Source organism: Schistocerca gregaria, chromosome 2 (assembly GCF_023897955.1).
Source record: "Schistocerca gregaria isolate iqSchGreg1 chromosome 2, iqSchGreg1.2, whole genome shotgun sequence".
NCBI classification, from domain to species: Eukaryota; Metazoa; Arthropoda; class Insecta; order Orthoptera; family Acrididae; genus Schistocerca; species Schistocerca gregaria.
This window is the reverse complement of record NC_064921.1, coordinates 705,014,158-705,036,437: the sequence shown is the minus strand read 5'-3', so window position 1 is coordinate 705,036,437 and position 22,280 is coordinate 705,014,158.

The window sequence follows — 22,280 nt, the reverse complement described above, 5'->3', positions numbered from 1 at the left end:
TTTATTATTATTATTATTATTATTATTATTATTATTATTATTATTATTGTGGTCTCCAGTCCGAAGCCTACATAGCTGACTGCTCAGCGGGACTGACTGCCATACGGAGGAGGCGGGTTCGATTCCCGGTACTGCCAGGGATTATTCCTCGATAGGAGGGGGACTGGTATTGCGGGTGCTCCCAGCCTTGAGAGGACAACCGAGTACCAGTCGATCGATTAGTGGTGGTTCGAAGGCCAAAAAACCCGATAGCGACCAGGAGAGCTGTGTGCTGACAACATGTGGCTCCATACCGCACCAGATGACGCCATTAGCACAGGATGACACGACGGTCGGGCGGGCGCGATTCGTCCATCTAGGGCGAGAGCGCGGAACAGTTCGGAGACTGGTCTGATAAGCTCTCCACGTTACTGTACTTTGTGCAACCCTCTTCATGTGCGAATATCAACTGCAAACCACGTCCATTTGAACCTGCTTACTGTATTCATCTCTTGGTCTCCCTGTATAATTTTTCCTCTCACTCTTGCCTCCAATATTCAACTGATGATTCCTAAATGTCTCAGAGTGTGTCCTATAAAATTGATCCCATCTTTTAATCAAATGGCGCCTCTTACCTTCCTAATTACATTCAGTACATTCCCGTTAATTACACAGTACATTTATACAGACTTCAGCTGTCGTGCATCGCACCACATTTCAAAAGCTTCTGTTCTCTTCTTGTCTGAACTGCGTATCGTCCGCGTCTCGCTACAGTCCAGAAAAATACCTTCAAAAAACAGTTCTCAATACTTAATTTTGTATTAGAAGTTAACAAATTCCTCTTTTTCAGAAATACTTCCCCTGGTGTAGTCGCCGGCCGGTGTGCCTCGAGCATGGATGTGCGTGACGTCCATAGTTTAGTTAGGTTTAAGTAGTTCCAAGTTCTAGGGGACTGATAACCTTAGCAGTTAAGTCCCATAGTGCTCAGAGCCATTTGAACCCTGCTGTAGTCAGTCTGCATTTCATATCCCCTCTACTTCGGCCAGTCATTTTACCGCCCAAATAGCAAACTCAGCTAGTACTTTCAGTGTCTCATTTTCTTATCCAATTTCCTCACCATCGTCCGATTGGATTCGATTGCATTCCATTACTCTTGTTGATATTCATCTTCTATCCTCGTTGTAAGACTCTGTCCATTCCGTTCAACTTCTCTTCCAAGTTCTTTGCTGTCTCCGATGGAATTGGGAAGTCACCGGGAAATCTCGAAGATTTAATTTCTTTCCCTGACCTTTAAGTCCGTCTCCAAATTTTTCTTTTGTTTGTTTCACCAATGTTTCAATGTAAAAAATTATTTTTGTTACCATTATCTCGTGATCTGTATAATTTGCTATGTTTGTTCACAAAAGACGTGTGATTCGGTTTGAGAGAGTGTCTGAAGGAACTAATCTTAGCAAGTGAAATAAATGCATAAACAAATAAAAGGATAGGCGTCATCAGTCCCTCTGTAATGCCACCATAAAGTAAACGAAAAGTTGTGCAGAATCAAAAAGGACGCTCTTGTATGTTACGTTGCTACGAAGGAGAGGAGCAAAGCAAAGCTCGATCGGGAGACCACTGACCGACATTGTGCAGCTCGCACGACTACACGGCGGCCGTGTAAACAGCGTCCTGAATATGGGCCCCTGATCTCCATGCATTAGGCAAATGACGGACCAGATAGTCAACGGGCGCCCAAGGTGAATTAATATGGGGACCCGTCTGGCAACAAGTACACGCGGAGCAGAGCTGCCGAAACGATAGCTTCAAAGGCTGCGCAGGAAGGCGGCGCGCTGCATCGGCCACAGTCTCCTCCCTGCTGACGTCACCTGTTACCCTCCCTCCCACTGTTCTGACTCTGATGACCTAAATATCGACGTGAAGTTAAGTCTTAACCATTCCTCTTTGCTTCATTTCCTTCTCTTTATCTTTCTTACGAGGGCCTGCTGAAAAGTGCAATCTCCGAATTTTTTATGTGAAAACTCTTAGAACGTGTTAAATGAAACATTCTACGTCATTATTCTTCATGTCTACATACTTATTTCTCTATAGTCACCTTCGCGACGATTACATTTCTCCCAGTCTGTTGAATATCTGACTTCGTTGGCGAAGCCACGACCTCACCTCTGTTTGCATTGCTTCATCACCATCAAAATGAAGCTCTTGAAGATGTTCTTTAAGGTTTGCAAACAGATGAAAATTGGCAGGTGTCAAGTTGGGACTGTATGGAGGATGTCGATAACAGTGAACCCAAATCGGTGGATTGCTGCGGATGTCGCATTGCTCGTATGTGATCTGGCACTGTCATGATGAAGGAGAGGGTGATCCATGTGTGGACAAACTCGACTTCGAAAATCGATTATTGCACTCTATTTCTCAAGCACCGACATAGTTATGTTACAAACCGCCATAACACACGTTACTATTCAGGGAGTCCGCAGCTCGTGGTCGTGCGGTAGCGTTCTCGTTTCCCACGCCCGGGTTCGATTCCCGGCGGGGTCAGGGATTTTCTCTGCCTCGTGATGACTGGGTGTTGTGTGATGTCCTTAGGTTAGTTAGGTTTAAGCAGATCCAAGTTCTAGGGGACTGATGACAATAGATGTTAAGTCCCATAGGGCTCAGAGCCATTTGAACCAAGTCACTATTCAGGGACCTCAAGGGGCAGAAGGCTGCAAATATGTAAACATCAAGAACAAAGATGAAAATGTTATTACCATTTGCTATATTTAAAGAGATTTAAGAGCTTTCATATGAAAACTTCAGAGGAATTACTTTTCAGCACACCCACGTATTCTACCGCGTTAACACTAGTATTCTACATTTCTAATAGAGGCGATAGCATTCCCAGATATTTGTTATAGGGAGGCTGCAGATTAGTCCAGCCACTACTGCTTACGGTTGATAGCAAGATAGATTCAACGGTTTTCGATAATATTATCCCTGTATTCTACCACGCTGCTCCGAATGCCGCATGTTGTAAACAGAAATTATAGCAGTTCCCGAGTTTTGTTACAGAGAGGTTTCGAGCGAGTTCAGCACTTGCGGCCTACGGATGAGGCTAAAATGAACTGAAAATTTTTCCATCTGTGATATCTATATTGTTCGGGGCTAATCGATTACTCTGTATTGTAAATAGAAGTGGCTACAGTTACAGAGGTGTTTTTATGTAGTTCGAAGTCTAATTCAGCACCTGTTGTTTAAAGTCAATGGAAAAATCGGCTGATCGTTTCCTTGCTATGTTTCTTCAGTGTGGTCCTGGAATAGCTGCACGTACGTTCAAGCACTCAGCAACTTCTTGTTGGCCTAATTTAGTGTCATAATCTCCAAAGAACAATTTTCTTTAGTTCTTTTTTTTCCTGTCATTATATGATGTGTTCATACAGCCTCTAACACATGAAGTTTGAAATAAGTGAGTTATACTAATTACCAGTAATCTCCTGCCACACCCAGCACTTTAAAGAAACATACTACCATGTATGAAACCCCTTCAAACCTCAGGACATCAACTGCGGTTGAAGCGAGAAAAAGTTTAGTATAGTTTTTAAATTACGCTTAAAGTTTATTGGTAATCGCTAAATGCTCTCATTATCAAACGCTGAATGAGTATATTCTGAGAAATTTGCGCTCCATTTTAAGTAAAGCTAGTTTTCCACACATTTCAATGTTTATGTCGTCGAATTTCCTGAACGATCTGTCGCATAATGATATAATTTTGCAGATATATTCACTGATGTATCTGGATACTGTCTGAAAAATGAAAATAGGTTTAGTAGCAAAAAAATAATAAATCAAAACGTCATTCCTGATGCTTAAGTTTTACTGTACGAACAGCGAAAATATAACGGCCGATACACTTTTTTGTTTCATTATTCTGTGGGTATATCAGCTAAAAAAATTCCAAAAAGATTTTAAATTATGTACAAAGATTACCGAAAGTCACTTAGTGGGTCTCATTCTCAAATACTGGATTAATAAAGTCTGGTTAATTTACGCGCCGTCAGTTAATGCTGCTCAAGGCATATACACAGTTTACAACTTTAATATCGTCACACCCCAGTAGCTGAGTCGTCAGCGCGACAGAATGTCCATTCTAAAGGCCCGGGTTCGATTCTCGGCTGGATCGGAGATTTTTCTCCGCTCAGGGACTGGGTGTTGCGTTGTCCTAATCATCATTATGTCATCACTATCGACGTGCAAGTCGCCGAAGTGGCGTCAAATCGAAAGACTTGCACCCGGTGAAAGGACTACACGACGGGAGGTCCTAGTCACACGACATTTACATTTAACTTTAATATTTGACTTATTGTGTTAAGCCTTTACCGTAAGATTCAACCTCATAATGACTAGATTAAATATTACTGCACATTAAATTTTGTTGGCCCTGGGGGATGGCAAGTTGGGAGAAGGGCTCAAAAGACAAAGGGCACCTCTTGCACAAGACCGGAAGAGGGTACTGAGCGATGTACTCAAGAGGTACTGGCAGGATATCAAAGTTCACACACGAACAAGAGCAAAAAATGGAAAATGGCGTTGACTGTTAACCTGTAGTTCACAGACACAGTTAGAAGAACAGTAAAATAAAGTAAAAATAAAAAGGTGCTAGATAATCTGCAACCACGATCAGGTGATGAGGCGACTATTTTAGGTCGTTCAGCAGTATGTATCTACTGATATATGTATCACATCTGCTCGCACATAACAGGCGTTTATTCGATGCGATGATTAGCGAAAATGCCTGTATCGCTGACACTTCATATGGACTCGGTATCTCCCAGTTTAGAGACATTTTCGCTGTAATTTCTGTTTAAGAGTGTCCACTGACGTAATTACGCTTTCTTGAACTCGCTGGCTGTTTATAGGGGCTGTCTCTATTACTCGTATAGTAATTTTACACAAAAAGAAGTTTTATGATACTACTGAGTGACGTTTGCTGAATACAATTAGCAGCCCATGAGTTATGTACAGCCAGAAGGCAGTAGAACTGGTTTATATGCACAGGAAAGCAGACAAAGCAGTTTGTTTACTTTGGCCTTAGGAAATGAAATCTCCTACTATTTAAAATCAATAGACGAAGTACTTTACTACACAGAAAGCTTTCAAGGAACTGGTAGCGATTTACATCAAAGTGGAGCAAGCAGGTGCAATAACAGAAGCAATACAAGACACCCCACGTAATGTAGCGAAACCTACTCACGTTCCATTAAAATCGTATGGTAAAGAGGAATATGTGAAATATGCTACAAACATGATACCCATTGGATTTACAGAAACATTTCCCCCAGAGTCTTGTTTTTAGGGAAGATTCAATCATCATTCTGTTTACTGTCGTTCTTGAACGAGACAGGCAGCTTAATGTTCAGTATGTTGTTCTTTGTCGCTAATGAATAAATGATTGACACTTTTTTCCCAATGAGAATATTATTAAAACACGCAATTTCCTTGATGTGTGCGACACGCCTGTTCCAATAATTCCAGGAGGCTGTTGCTTAGCAGTAGGATTACATGGTTTCACACTGGGGCTGTATATTGGTAGTTTGTTCCTAATGGTTCTCCTGGTTCTCTGGTTGATATGTGCATATTAAGAAACAGTACAATTCTTATTATGCATGGGTAAGACAACCCATCGCAATGCCGGTTCTAGGCGCATCAGTGTGGAACCGCGTGACCGCTACTGTTGCAGGTTCGAATCCTGCCTCGGGCATGGCTGTGTGTGATGTCCTTAGATTAGTTAGGTTTAAGTAGTTCTAAGTTCTAGGGAACTGATAACCTCAGATGTTATTTCCCATAGTGCTCAGAGCCATTTGAACCATTCGAACCTTCTCTAGAGCCCTTGTGACTGACCTCCTGTGATCAGGCCAGACCATGGGACGAACAACTGAGCTCGCTCGTTAATAATCAGAAAATGTGAAACCTCCTTTCCAAGTTCGCAAGTTCCCTTCTCAAAAATAGCCAAGGGGTAAGCAGAAAAATAATCAAATACTGCAGAGAGATTATCGTGTCACAATTGTTTTCCAGATATGCTGAATTTTGAGTTTAATGATTATAATGGTTTAAGCGACTAAGGTGGCTGCTCGTAGCATAAGGTTTCCTGGTTTGAACACTAGTCTCACACAATGCTTTATATGTCACTAGTTTTCTTACATGAACGTTGCCAAAACCACCAGCAGCCACCGTATGGCTCAGACAGAGCACTGGATTAACTCATTTAGAATCTTGAAACAGGTAAACTGCCAACCACTATGTCTTGCACTTCTTTTTCAGATTTGTAAAACACTGACGTATGCCTTTGCTAATGTTATATTAAGCAAATGGGAAAAAAATGGTGAATTATGTTGGAATAGCGTGTGGTAATTAGTAGACGGCACACGCTTGACGGACAAAGAGGTTGAGAACAGTAATATGCGACTTGACGTACATAAGCGAAGAACCGCCAGTATAGTCAAGTGCTGAATTAGGAGCTACAGTGGATTTTGCATTGATTTTGAGAGGTCTTTGTATAAAAAGTGTCCCCTTTATCTTGAGTACCCAAGTAATATTTTGCTCAAAAGGAACACTAATAATGTATCAGTTGAATGTGGTGTAGTTACCAGGATACGTTAAATAGCATGATGCGGTCTTATTTAAACAGCATTGTTTATTTTTATCCGCTAACTCTCTTCCTGTGCGCAAGACCCATCTAAAACTGTATGACAGTGCACCACTGAGGTAAAAAATCGCATTTGTAAATACGTGGTACAAAACTGACCTTGAATCTCCTCCTCTACTTTATAGAATTGACAGTAAAGAGACGGAAAAGAGGTCTACTTTGATTTCAGGAATGCCAGTCTCATATTGGTTGAAATGGCTCTGAGCACTATTGGACTTAATATCTGAGATCATCAGTCCCCTAGAACTTAGAACTACTTAAACCTAACTAGCCTAAGGACATCACACACAGCCATGCCCGAGGCAGGATTCGAACCTGCGACCGTAGGGGTCGCGCGCTTCCAGACCAGTCTCCTATTCAAGCTGACATATTCATTGCAATAGAAACGAGAACAGTAACTTGGACTGTTTCATCTCTGATAGTTCTACGACGGCTGCTTTGCTTTGGGTTGAAACTTCCCGTTTCCTGAAAAGTCACGACAAGGCGAGCAAACATCAGCTGAGAAGACGGACTCTTGTCGGAATATCACTCTCACCCGTGTACCTCTCCCTGGGTAGTACTACGCTTATCTTCAGCCGCAATAAAAGAAAAGTAATGACGATGCAGTTTTTAATAAATGCGTGCCTTTAGTATTGAGAACATACCGTTTAAAGGTTCTGCATATACCGGTGTTGTAAATAAGAAAATATTATTACGGTTACTCTAGTGGTATGTTATATTCTCCATAGATGAGTGACACCTCTAACTTCTCTTCGCTGGTGTCCACTTCACTGAAACAAATTTTCATCTGAGGGACGTTGATTGAATAAGCATTGTGCATTTTCCTTGTGTTTCCATGTAACGTCATGGTTAAACGAATGGCAAACAGTGATATGTTTTCCAGTAAGGCTTCGGGAGAAGAAATAGATTAGCAAATAAATAACGTAACGTGCCATTTCAAAAAGACGTACGGTTCTTCATTTCTTCGTAATGAACGAAGTTACTAGAAAGGCGGTGATACTGTTTAATGTCCCACTGATAGCTAAACAACGAACTTTCTATATTTATTTTTTTTTTCTGGAGGAAAAGTTTGTCGGTCAGGTCAAGATACAAGGGGAGATCAATACGTTTCCCATCGAGGACGTTGCTGCAGCGTTGATGCAACGAAGCGCTACTCCGATGCGGATATATAGTCATTGATATGAAGGGATTAGTGTTCTGTTCGTGTCTTTCCGACGTACGTGCAGTAAATGCGGAAACGTGAACTTTGGCGTCATTGTTACTGCAAGCGTCCAAAAAACACCAGGGTGCTGTTATTGTTTTCTTGGCTGCCGAAGGACAAACACCGGTAGACATCCATCGGAGAATGGAGAATATGTATGGGGCAGCATGTCTGTCGAAAACCGCCTTTAAGGAACGGGTGCCAGATGACGCATGTCCCTAGGTCGCAAATGTCGTAATATAGAAATTCCGTCACATCATGTGGGACACAGCCGAACACCTGCCCTATATTTCTGATCTCACCTAACGCGCTTATCATGCCATCGGTCCCTAAAATAATACCTGTCTGACGAGTCTGTATGTGTTGCAGGCAGTTACGAAATTCTTCACACAGCAGGACGAGGCGTTTTTCGAAATGGGTATTTTCGTAAAACGGGTATCTTCAACCTGATGCGCCAGTAGGATGATTGCCTCAACTCTTACAGAGATTCTGACTGGTGGGCACACCTATTTAGGACTGTACTTCCTCCTAACGGAAAATGTTTGCTTGCCGTAGTAAATGGTATATCCTCTATAAGAAATTTTACACTACTGGCCATTAAAATTGCTACACCACGAATATGACGTGCTACAGACGCGAAATTTAACCGACAGGAAGAAGATGCTGTGATATGCAAATGATTACCTTTTCAGAGCATTCACACAAGGTTGGCGCCGGTGGCGACACCTACAACGTGCTGACATGAGGAAAGTTTCCAACCGATTTCGGATACACAAACAGAAGTTGACCGGCGTTGCCTGGTGAAACGTTGTTGTGATGCCTCGTATAAGGAGGAGAAATGCGTACCATCACGTTCCCGACTTTGATAAAGGTCGGATTGTAGCCTACCGCGATTGCGGTTTATCGTATCGCGACATTGCTGCTCGCGCTGGTCGAGATCCAATGACTGTCAGCAGAATATGGAATCGGTGGGTTCAGGAGGGTAATACGGAACGCCGTGCTGGATCCCAACGGTTTCGTATCACTAGCAGTCGAGATGACAGGCATCTTATCCGCATGACTGTGACGGATTGTGCAGCCACGTCTCGATCCCTGAGCCAACAGATGGGGACGTTTGCAAGACAACGACCATCTGCACGAACAGCGCGATGACGTCTGCAGTAGCATGGACTATCAGCTCGGTTACCCACGACGCTGCATCACAGACAGGAGCGGCTGCGATGGTGTAATCAACGACGGACGTGGGTGCACGAATGGCAAAATATAATTTTTCGGGATGAATCCAGTTTCTGTTTACAACATCATGATGGTCGCATCCGTGTTTGGCGACATCGCGGTGAACGCACATTGGATGCGTGTATTCGTCATCGCCATACCGGCGTATCACTCGGCGTGATGGTATGGAGTGCCATTAGTTACAAGTCTCGGTCACCTCTTAATCGCATTGACGGCTCTTTGAATAGTGAACGTTACATTTCAGATATGGTACGACCCGTGGCTCTATCCTTCATTCGATCTCTGCGAAATCCTACATTTCAGCAGGATAATGCACGACCGCATGTTGCAGGTCCTATAAGGGCATTTCTGGATACAGAAAATGTTCGACTACTGCCCTGGCCAGCACATTCTCCAGATCTCTAACCAATTGAAAACGTTTGGTCAATGGTGGCCGAGCAAATGGCTAGTCACAATACGCCAATAACTACTCTTGGTGAACTGTGGTATCGTGTTGAAGATCATGGGCAGTTGTACCTGTAGGCGTCATCCAAGTTCTGTTTGACTCAATGCCCAGGCGTATCAAGGCCGTTATTATGACTAGAGGTGGCTGTTCTGAGTACTGATTTCTCAGGATCAAAGCACCCAAATTGCGTGAAAATGTAATCACATGTCAGTTCTAGTACAATATATTTGTCCAATGAATACCCGTTTATCATCTGCATTTCTCCTTGGTGTAGCAATTTTAACGGCCAGTAGTGTAATAGTCTCACCACACGTCTTTCTGGGAGACTCGACGCTGATTTCACTTTTCACATTGTTTCCCCATCGAGAATGAGAGGAAGTCTTAAGAGTCCAGTGGGTTTGCTTCAGCGCCTGGCGCACTTGGCAACAACACGAACAGGGCCAGGTGCCGTCTAGCCGCATTCCAATGCTGGCCGCGTCTTCCGCAGCGCAGCTCAGCACAGCCAGTGGCGCCGCACAGTTGCGTCACAGAAGCGCCGGTGGTATACGTAAGTGTGTCACTGGATTTGGGTCACCGTGCGGGTGTGGGGCAAGGTAGTCGGCACAAGGACGCAGCCGGCGATGCAGCAGGCAATGCGCTGCGCGGCGGAACCTTCCGGAAGTGCCCTTCTTCCCACGGCGTGGGAGTCTGTTAAAATTGTCTTTAGAGACGATACGATGAGTGTGTTAGTGTCGATTGGGTGGGTTGTGTTGATTTATGGCAGCAGCACACAAGGATTTATGATTAAGAGGTAAACAATGGGGTCGTTGGAATCAGATTTGTAGACAATAGGAGATAAATGGACGTGTTCAATCTGGGAGGGGAGACTGGGAAAATGATGAGCTGGTCGGGATCCTTACGAGGGAAGGTAAGCGGATTTGGAAAGCAAGGCGAATAGCGGCGTTGGAGGATTTGGAGGAATTTCTCGAATTTTGAGTGAGCAGATATCCGGGAGACATCCGCGTAGGAGAGGATAGGTCGGACCAAGGCTTTGTACGTGTGGAGAGTGGTGGAATCATGCAGCAATCATTATGTTCAGGCGGTTGGTAGTCTTAGGAGTTTAAGTATATTGTGGGTTTTTTGTTGGGTGAATAGCAGGTGAGATGAAATATCCTCTCTATCGGCAGTTTTAGGGGAATAGGTGGTTTGCCCTAAACCCGAATAGTGTGTAGAAGTGTAACCTGAATATTCGGTTGGAGTTTGAGGCGCAAGCTTGAAATGCCAAAGTTTCATACTATTTTATTTTTATTTTTATTTCTTTGCGGTGTATGTATCTGATATGTACTCTGCATATCCGATAACTGAGAAGTCTGTCGTGCCGTCTGTTGGCTGCTGTTGTAACGACGTTTTTTCGGGAGGGGAAGTTGTCGATCGGGCATTACTGCTGCGGTGTGAGGCAGGACGGATCCGCTACGACGGAACAGATTCCGCACCAGCCTTGAATGTCAGTGCACTTGTTACTGACTGATGGACATTCATTAATGAGTAATATCAAGAGAATAATCTGTACATAAAAGACGCTTGTCCATGACGACTGAGGGAGTGAGAATTCACATTCTGACGAAACTGGAGGCGATCGTAGCTTTTCCTACGATACAACAGGTATTGTGATATGTCGGCGGAATCATGAAGTTCATTTACGACCTGCTCGATTCCTAAATTGACTGCTCAGGAAATTCATAGACGCTTAATCTCAGAAAACAGAGAATGCAGTTAACACTTATTTTGCGTATCGGTGTGAATTATTTTCTTCGTATCTAAAATCTGTGCTCGATAGTAGTAAAGAGCATGGACTAATATTGTCCTTATATGTACTTATCTTACTAACCAGATACTACAAACTTGTCTGCACGGTTAGTGACCAAAAACATTAGTTACAATCATTCCTAATTGCACCCAACGACGTGAATTTCATATTAACATTTATTTTAGAGCACTACATGGCACTTTCATTTGGCGTTGTTCGTTCTGATTATTACTTTATGTGTTTCGTACTGAACGATGGCGAGCATCATAGTCAAGAGTATCTTTGCTGATGTAAATGTATGAATGAATGTGTTTCTATCTTTCGTTTTGATCGTTAGTTTTTTCCTCAGATACTGCTACGTTGTTAACCAATCGGCGTTGTGAACCAGTGTTGTAAATACATCTCCTTATTGAATATTGTTTATAAGAAGGTGTATCAGCTAGTTTTCGACAGACAAATGGTGGCAACAGCTCCTGATGTTTTCCATCTACGTAAGAGAATGTGACATTAACCTAGCCAGTCTTTCATGTCGCGAAACTCTAGTGAAAGGTAGTGCTGAGAAGAAAACGTCACAGCTATGTTGTAAAGTACTTCAAGATACTTACGGCGCTGTTTCACTACATGTTAATCAATATTCACAGCGTGTCCCATGCCATCTCAAAAACTATGCTAGTCATTAGTTGGCAAAATTAAGTTAGAGATTGTTCCGCTAGCGGCTAGACGATCGCACTGAGTAGAAGGTAATTGTTAATTTTGTAAAGGTTACTAGACGAATGAGAGTAGAAGTGAACATGAACCACTCCAGTGATTTTCCAGCGACAGTGCTGTTTACGATATTTTAGAACTTGTGTTGTTAATAAGAACGATGTAACATTCTTTTGGGCATGCATGCATATCCGAAGGAACAACCACAGAGGCGACTAAAGCTGGTATGAAATACATCAAATGTATTCGCAGTCGCGAATACGGATAACCATCAGCTGTATAAGGGAACTACAACAGTGAAAATTTGTATTGGATCTGGACTCGAACTCGCATTTCCCGCTTTATGCGGGATATCAGTGCAATCAGACCCAATCTTCCGTTTGTAGTCATTCCTGCCTCACAACCTGTACTCGTTTACGTCGTTCACGCACAGGGGAGGGCATTTGAATTGAAAGTCGGTTGCCCAGGATCGGCGGATAAATACAGTATTGCATTCGTTGTATTTATTCCCTTATGCAGCTGATGGTTTTCCTTTTTTGCAACTGCTCATACGTTTCATGGATTTCATAACGGCTGTAGTCTCCGTAGTGCATGCCCGAAGGAACATTACATCGTTCTTCTTAGCAACACAGGCACTGCAGCATCGCACTCATCCGCCAATAGCAGGCAGAGACTGTCAGTTAGAATGTCCTCCCCTGTACGGGAATTACGTAATGTGTGTACGAGTACAGGCTGCGACGCAGGAACGACGACACATGGAAGTTCGGGCCCGCCCGTGCGTCGTGCCGAATAGCCAAAGCGGTTAATTTGCGCACTGGCGTAAAGCGAGAAATCCGGGTTCGAGTCCCGATCAGGCAAAAATTTTCATTGTCGCAGTTCCTATAAACAAATGAAACAAATGATTTCATAACGGCTGTATCGCCACAGTGCCTGTTATCTCGGACGTGCATGCGTACCTTACCAGGATTGGTAACATCACGAAACAAGAACAGCACTGCAATTTGGTGCTCATTCTACCTGTCGTAGAGAATTGCAACTCAAATCATTTACATACCCGCTGATGGCGCGGTACAAAGTTACGTTGACATCCGACCGTGACTTCTGAGCGTTTCACTTTTTTGTCAAGCAACGTGTATACGACGATTGCATGCTCACCAACATACAGCACGGAAGGCATGTGGCATATCGATCTGGTTTCGATATAGGTACGTCACCCAATATGTTCACTCAGAAAGTTTTGGACATGTTATTCAAATATCATCAAATTACGTGAAATAGCAGGACCATGTCTTACTGCTGGGAGGTGTTATTTAATTGCGTGTCCGAGTAATTCAAACTAGGAACAAAGTGAAGCTCGTCGTAAAGTCTCCAGTATCACGCCTAATTTTATACCGAATTTTCACTTAGTTTCTCAATTAAACACGAGAAACAATATGTCCATTTTATGGAATCACACCACTAATGATCACGAAATGTAACAAAAAACCTGTAGCATCCGTTCCAAGATGAATTTTGTGGTAATATTATCCAACAAAACCCCCATGCCTTACTCGTAGCTGATTGGTGTTTCCAAGTGTAATCGTTTTCTGTACTACATACATATGTATATATCACTGCCTACGATTGACAAGTTAGCGACACGAATAATATTTCGGTTTTGGAAGCTCAGATCATCGTCCACATATCCTGATCCTGATTCAGCTTTGTGATTTCCTGAAATGCATTCAGGCAAATGATATGAGGTCTCTTTCGGCAAGACCACCGCGCACTTTTAGTTTCATCCTTCCGGCAGAAGTGGTGGAACATATTCGATTTTTATTCTCGTATCAGAAACATATGCATTATTCACAGTTATGACCATATTACATCTGCCAAAACTTGCTCACTTCCAATGTATTTTCTGTTCCTTGATTCAGTCCATCTTCAGTATGGGAGACTGAACGCTGTCAGCATGTAAGCATATGATGAACAATCTGGTCTTCCCCACAGTCACTCTGAATATCATCTTGGTCAGAGTAGTCTCGTCTTGCCAAGTTGACCACTGATCTGCCCCTCCAGATCTCAGTCACTTCAGAGACGTCCAAGAGGTCCATGGCGTACAGCAACTGAAATTCTGTTCCAGCCAGGGGGAAGGTAGATCTTAGCCCTCCATAGCTGCAACCTAACTTATTCAGCAGTCATTCTAAGGACAGTCGATGTTCTAAGGAAACTCCTCCTACTCTTCTGTCGTTGAGAGTACGTTCGTGCCCACACAGAGGACACGTTCTTTCCTGCTCCACTCCCTTTCTCTTTTCATTTTGGGCTTTTTCTCTTCATACTCGAGGTGATGCTATTCTTGCGGGATGGTAAAGACACTCGATGAAGTGGATTTCAAGCAGCTTGATTCTGCAGGTGTCATTGATAATTATCTCCACCTATTTGGAATGTATTGAATTGCGCCAAACAGGACATGCATACTCCGCCATAGGAAAGCGTAGTGCCAGTGCAGAAGTTTGTCGAGTTTCAGGTTGAATATTCCGCTGTGATCCGCCCAGTTTCCGTAGAAGATAGTTCCTCTTGGAAACTTCTGATCTGCAGTTCATACAGTGGATCTTGAAAGTAACAGATCTATAAAGTGTCACTCATAGATGTTTTGAGGCTTGACAGTGTTCCAGTTCGACACCTGACCATGATGCTGATATTAATACTCTCTCAGACCTGAAAACCACACAAATTGATATCTGTTAAACTCCCTATCAGTTCCAGTGTCATATAGTAACAATCTGCTTCTCCCCTTTCCCTCATCGTAAAGTATCGCAGAGACGCCCGTGTCTCTATGTGCTCCCACTCTTCACGATATGTGCGAATACTACAAGTGACTGACTGTGCGATTGTCGACGAAAGATCGCCAAGCTCTGTTTGTCCTGAGAATCAAGGTTAAAAAGTCACATTTCTTATTTTTTGACTTATGACAAACTGATTGTTGTCAGAGAAATTCAAAGATCCATCCACTGGACTGACAACACATGCCTCTCATACTTAACGTCCAATTAGTTTCAAATAACGTCTCCAGCAATGTCAGAAAAATAAAAAGTATTCAAGTGAGAAATTAGTGATAGTAAGAATGGAAAGTCATTCCAAAACAACCTCTCCTTCTTCTAATGAAAACATTGAAGTTTATACCTGCCCTGATAAAACTATCCCAGTTCATTTCTTAGCTCTCCGATGCAACATTAGGTATCACCGAATAATGAAAACCGTTTTGGCTAAATAATAGTACACTGCATCTCATCACAGTATTGCTACAACAAAGATTTCTCGTAAAATCATGCCTGCGCTATCATTCGTCTACGATATAACTTGCCTCCCCACTCCACGAGAGCCAAGGACACACACTAATTTCGCCATCTAAATGACCAGCAAAGTTTTTGCGACGACAGGGAAAACCCTCTGAATATTGATTAGCATGTAGTTAAACAGCTCCGCATTATTCTTAAGAACTACGCCATATCATTGAGACGCTTTTACTAAAAATGACTTTTACTAGAAGTTCGCATCACGAAATAATGACTAGGTTGATGTCACATTAAGCTCCCTTGGACGGAAAATATCAGGAGCTGTTGACACCATTTGTGCATCGAAAATTTACTGAAGCAATTTCTTATAAATAATATTCAATAATCAGACGTATTTTCAACATTGGGTCACAATGCCGATTTGCAAACAACGCAGCAATATCTCAGGAAAATAAAATAACAGTCAAAACAAAAGACAGAAACACATTCATTCATGCATTCGCCTCAGCAAAAATACTCTTCATCACATGCCCGTCATCATACAGTGCTGAATTAATACACTGAAGTGACAAAAGCCATTGGATACCTACTAACACCGTGTCGAACCTGCTTTAGCCCGACTTAGTGCAGCAACTCGACGTGGCAGGCACTCAACAAATCGTTGGAAGTCTCTGCAGAAATACTGAGCCATGCTGCCTCTATAGCCGTCCATAATAGCAAAAGTGTTGCCAGTGCAGGATGTCGTGCACGAAATGTCCCACAAATGTTCGATAGCATTCATGCCGGGCCATCTGCGTGGCCGTATCATTCGCTCGAATTATCCAGAACGTTCTTGAAACTCGATGCGAACAACTGTGGCCCGGCGATATGAAATCGTTTTTTGGGAACATAAAATACATGAATGGCTGGAAATAGTCTGCAAGTAGTTGAACAAAGCCATTTTCAGTCAGTTATTGGGTCAACTGGGCCAGAGGGAGACCGCACTGCAGATCCTTCTCTAAATCCTAACACGAACGAAAAAATAGCTGACATCGAAATAAGTGTCCAAGGAATAGAAAAGCAACTGAAATCACTCAACAGAGGAAAGTCCACTGGACCTGACGGGATATCAATTCGATTCTACACAGAGTCCGCGAAAGAACTTGCCCCCCTTCTAACAGTCGTGTACCGGGTTCCAAATGATTGGAAAAGAGCACAGGTAGTCCCAGTTTTCAAGAAGGGTCGTCGAGCAGATGCGCAAAACTATAGACCTATATCTTTGACATCGATCTGTTGTAGAATTTTGGAACATGTTTTTTGCTTGCGTATCATTTCATTTCTGGAAACCCAGAACCTACTCTGTAGGAATCAATATGGATTCCGGAAACAGCGATCGTGTGTGACGCAGCTCGCTTTACTTGTTCAAGAGACTCAGAAAATATTAGATACAGGCTCCCAGGTAGATTCCATTTTCCTCGATTTCCGGAAGGCGTTCGATACAGTTTCGCACTGTCGCCTGATAAACAAAGTAAGAGCCTACGGAATATCACACCAGTTGTGTGGCTGGATTGAAGAGTTTTTAGCAAACAGAACACAGCATGTTGTTCTCAATGGGGAGACGTCTACAGACGTTAAAGAAACCTCTGGCGCGGCAGAGATGTAGGAGTCAGTCCATTCCATGTACACAGACCACATCATTATGGGACCACCAAAAACTTCCACAATTCCTTGTTGACAATTTGGGTCCATGGCTTCGCCACACTCCGACCCTACCATCAGCTCCTACCAACTGAAATGGGGACTGATCTGACTATGTCACGGTCTTCCAGTCTTCTAGGATCCAACCGATATGGTCACGAGGACAGGAGAGGCGCTGCAGGCGATGTCGTGCTGTTTGCAAAGGCGCTGTCGTCGGTCGTCTGCTTCCATAGCCCATTAACGCCATATGTCACTGCGCTGTCGTACGTCCCATATTTATATCTGAGGCTATTTCATGCAGTGCTGGTTGTCTGTTAGCAGTGATAACTCTACGCAACCTCCGTTGCCCTTGGTCGTAAAGTAAAGGCCGTCGGCCACTGCGTTGACCATGGTGAAACTTCTTTATAAATTTTTTACGTAAAATGCTGAGTGAAACTGAATGCAGGTAGACCTGCTTATATTGCTGAGTGAAACTGAACGTACTGTCTCTTTGCTTGTCTTTATCGTTTCATTTCTGACCTACAGAATTTGCTCTGACAAACAGAACTCAAACTTTTCCTACTCATTAATTACTCACAATATTCAAGGATAACGCGATCTGACTGCTTTAAAATTGATAACCTGACTTCGAATAATTAATACAAAAGAATGGCTCTGAATTATAAGACACCCTGACAATAAACAATACATTTCATAAGTCACTTACCTCACAAAAACCTTCTTACACTAGCTACACCAAAACAATACAGCCAGCTAAATAAAAGATTGTAACTACCGAAGGCCCTAACTACTATTAAGCATGTGGTTAGAAAAGGAAAGATTTTGTCGCAGAGCAAACGATGAATTTACGAAATTTTACCTTAATCAAGTAATAATCAGTTCAAAAATAATATAATTATCAGTAATAAATCTCAATGACGGATATGCATTCAGACCGTCCGCTCGCGCTAATGCTGCACACCTCCAACACTGCTAATTATCAACCTCTAACCTCCATCACCGCTGACTACTCAATCCCAACTTCCATCACTGCTGGCAGTTCACCTCCAACTTCCATCACCGCTGACTGTTAACTTCCAACTGCTAGTCCGACCAGCCACAGAGTGCGCAGAGAGCTGTCAGTTATTAATGCAGTTTATCGCGCTGCCAACATTCAGACACATAAACAGGCTACTTACAATGGTGAGAGCTAATATCAGAAACTCAGTATTCTTGGCACACTCTTGACGCTGTGGATCTCGGCATTTTGAATTCCCCAATGATTTCCGAAATGGAATGTCCTATGCGTCTAGCTCTTAGTGCCATTCCGCGTTCAAAGTCTGTCAGTTCTCTCCCTGCATCCATAATCACTTCGCAAACCTTTTCACATAAATCATCTGAGTGCAAACGACAGCTCCGCGAATCGCTGTCCTTTTATACCTTGTGTACGCGATACTACCTACATGTCCATGTGTGCATATCGATATCCCATGAGTCCTGTCACCTTAGTATACACACGGACCATTTTAATCCGTAATGGGAATAACTCGAGGTAAGGATGTGACACAGCAAAACGTTGTACATAAAAGTTGTAGTCAGCAAAGAGGGCCACGCATTGCTACTAATAGTCGTTATCTTGAGCGTGATTTTCAAGGTGATTTGAAGGTTAAAGTGATTTTTTTTAAAACGGGAACCCCAGTGTTTAAGGTTTGAAAAGAGCGCCAAATTTTACATATCAACTGATACATTAATCGAGGTTGTGGCAAGGTCTGAATGGAAAATAAGCAAATATGTCTTAAGTTCTAGTATGGATTACTCGGAATGGAGGAGGAATACAGGAAAATACAATGTTACATACAAACTGGAAGGAATATCCCGAAGCATGAAAGGCGAGTGAACTCACTCAGCGACAACCAATTATCTACGTTTCACTTATGTTTCTTTTACCATGGCTCTGAGCACCATGGGATTCGACATCTGAGGTCATCAGTCCCCTAGAACTCAGAACTACTTTAAACCTAACTAACCTAAGGACATCACACACATCCATGCCCGAGGCAGGATTCGAACCTGCGACCGTAGCAGCAGCGCGGTTCCGGACTGAAGCACCTAGAACCGCTCGGCCACCACGGCCGGCTCGCTGCCAGTTCCTCGAAAGCGTTTCAGATAACGCTTTCTGTGTAGTAACGTCTTTCATGTATTGGTTTTAAAGAGTACCAGATTTCCTAAAAGGAAAGTAAAAAAAGAAACAAGAACAAGTTTTAGGCCGCGCGGCATTAGTCGAGCGGTCTCAGGCGCTGCAGTCATGGACTGTGCGGCTGGTCCGGCGGAGGTTCGAGTCCCCCCTCGGGCATGTGTGTGTGTGTTTCTCCTTAGGATAATTTAGGTTAAGTAGTGTGTAAGCTTAGGGACTAATGACCTTAGCAGCAGCCGGCAGCGGTGGTCTCGAGGTTCTAGGCGCACAGTCCGGAACCGTGCGACTGCTTCGGTCGCAGGTTCGAGTCCTGCCTCGGGCATGGATGTGTGTGATGTCCTTAGGTTAGTTAGGTTTAGGTAGTTCTAAGTTCTAGGGGACTAATGACCACAGCTGTTGAGTCCCATAGTGCTCAGAGCCATTTTTGAACCTTAACAGTAAAGTCCCATAGGATTTCACACACGTTTGAACAAGTTATAGCTCGGCTTGAAATCTGACGGTTTCGTGAAACATGGGTATAAATTGTAATGAATGCTATCAGCGTACAAACTCCTATTTCATCTGAATTAAATTACAAAAAGAATTCTCATACAGTATTTAAAGACATCTCATATATATGGCAGTCATTTACTTAAATCTAAAAAAGGCGAAAGTATTGTCCTTTAGAAATATTACTGGACTCTGGTACATCCGATGCAATGTTTTATTAGGTTACTATAGACAAAAATAATTTGCCTACCGAGATGTAAATGAACATCTCGATCCCTGTTCACACATCAGAAATTATGTGCAAAAAGATAACCAGTTTTTTATCAGCTTTAAAAATGATGGTAACCTTCAGACGAAACAAGAGAAAACATTATTGGCTATTGAATGCCTAATAAGCGAAATAAATCGTATAAACTGACTGTGATTGCGATCACGAGAACAAAGTAGATGCAAGACCCGTTATGGAGATACTATCACTACATCGAAGGACGAGCTAAGACTCGAGAATCAGACGGAATCGTACCTGTGACGATTAGTTTATTTATTAGTGACTGTTTATATATGGCTGCGCTCGGTGTTTCCCGGTTATTTTTATGATTAAAAATCCATAATAATAAAGTTGTGACACGTCATGGAAACAGTACGGAAGTCGCTATGTTGCGCGACAGTCGAAAGCTCGTGCAAGTCCGAGATTTCCCGATCTGTGACTTAACTGCTGCAACAGTTCCAGACATGAACTAACACACCATCACGTAAATTTAATTCAAATCAATACTTAAATCCTGTTCTCTTTGCCACGACCATGCAATTTATTCGTGCTGTGGTTGGCAGGAGAGCCAACACCGTGTTACTAGAGGAGGCCGAAAGGCACGCGATTTAGCTCACGCAGGCTGGCGTGAGGTCTGGAAGAGGACAAGGAAATTAGAATTTAGAAACAACGGACGTAGCTGGTGGAATACTTAACTTTAATCCATTAATTACGAACGTTGGTCTTGACGGTACATGATTCACAATATCAAAAATAACTGATAATGGCGCCTTGCTAGGTCGTAGCAAATAATGTAGCTGAAGGCTATGCTAACTATCGTCTCGTCAGTGAACCATCGCTAGCAAAGTCGGCTGTACAACTGGGGCGAGTGCTAGGAAGTCTCTCTAGACCTGCCGTGTGGGGGCGTCCGGTCTGCAATCACTGATAGTGGCGACACGCGGGTCCGACGTATACTGCCGGACCGCGGCCGATTTAAAGGCTACCACCTAGCAAGTATGGTGTCTGGCGGTGACACCACAGTTCCACTTTATTCTCTTTATATACTGATGTGCCAAAACATTATGACTAAGTGCTTAACAGCTTGTTTTGTGTTGGTAGAAGAGCCAACACCGTTTACGAGTGGAGGCCGAAATGCATGCGTTTTAGCTCAAGCACGCTGGCGTGAAGAGGGAAGAACTATACTGACGTGAGGTCTGGAACATGACATGGAATGAGAATTCAGAATGCGGACTTCATTAGTTTGATACTCAACTTTCATCCATTAATGATGAACGTCGCTCTTGACGGTACATGATTCACAATATTATCTGTTCAGAATACATTCTTGAAGTAATTATAGGGACTGAATATGGCGCCTTGCTAGGTCGTAGCAATTGACGTAGCTGAAGGCTATGCTAAACTGTCGTCTCTGCAAATGCGAGCGTAATTAGACAGTGAACCATCGCTAGCAAAGTCGGCTGTACAACTGAGGCGAGTGTTAGAGAGTCTCTCTAGACTAGACCTGCCGTGTGGCGGCGCTCGGTCTGCAATCACTCATAGCGGCGACACGCGGGTCCGACGTATACTAACGGACCCCGGCCGATTTAAAGGCTACCACCTAGCAAGTGCGGTGTCTAGCGGCGACACAACAGCTTGGTTGTACGTCTCTGGAACGAAATACGTTACTGATTCTGCATATCAGTGGTCCGACAATTTGTGGGCAGTTTTTTGGAGATATGTGGCGTCAGTTGTCTACGCACAGGTCACGTCATTCGCGTAAATAACGGGCCGCTGATATGCGTACTCGGTGACTGCGCCCGATAGCGACGCAGATGGGTTCTAGAGGATTTACATCTTGCGAATTTGGTCGCCGAGACATCAACGTGAATGCAATATAATGCTCCTCAAACTTCTGCAGCGGTTGTGGCTCCAAGACACGGGCAATTATTCTGCTGAAACATGACATTTCCGTCGGGGAAGACATGAAGCATGACGGGATGCAGGTGGTTCGCAGCTGTCAGCGTATCTTCGATTACTACCACAGGTCCCACGCAAACGCAGGAGAATATCTCCCGTAGCATAATACTGCTCCCACCAGCGTGCGTTCGCGGCGCACTGGACGTTTCGAGCCGCCGATCACCTCGTTGGCGGCGTTTGTGGAGACGATCGTCGACCTAGTGTTACAAAAATGTGATTCGCCCGAAGAGCCGACATATTTAAATTGATCGACAGTGTAATCCCGATGGTCAAGTGCCCACTGCAGCAGTAATTGACGATGCAGTTGGGTCAGCATGTGAACACATAGGACTGGTCCACAGCGGATCTGTACGTTCAACAATGTACGATAGACGGTCTGCTCTGCAACACTTGTACCGGGACCAGCAT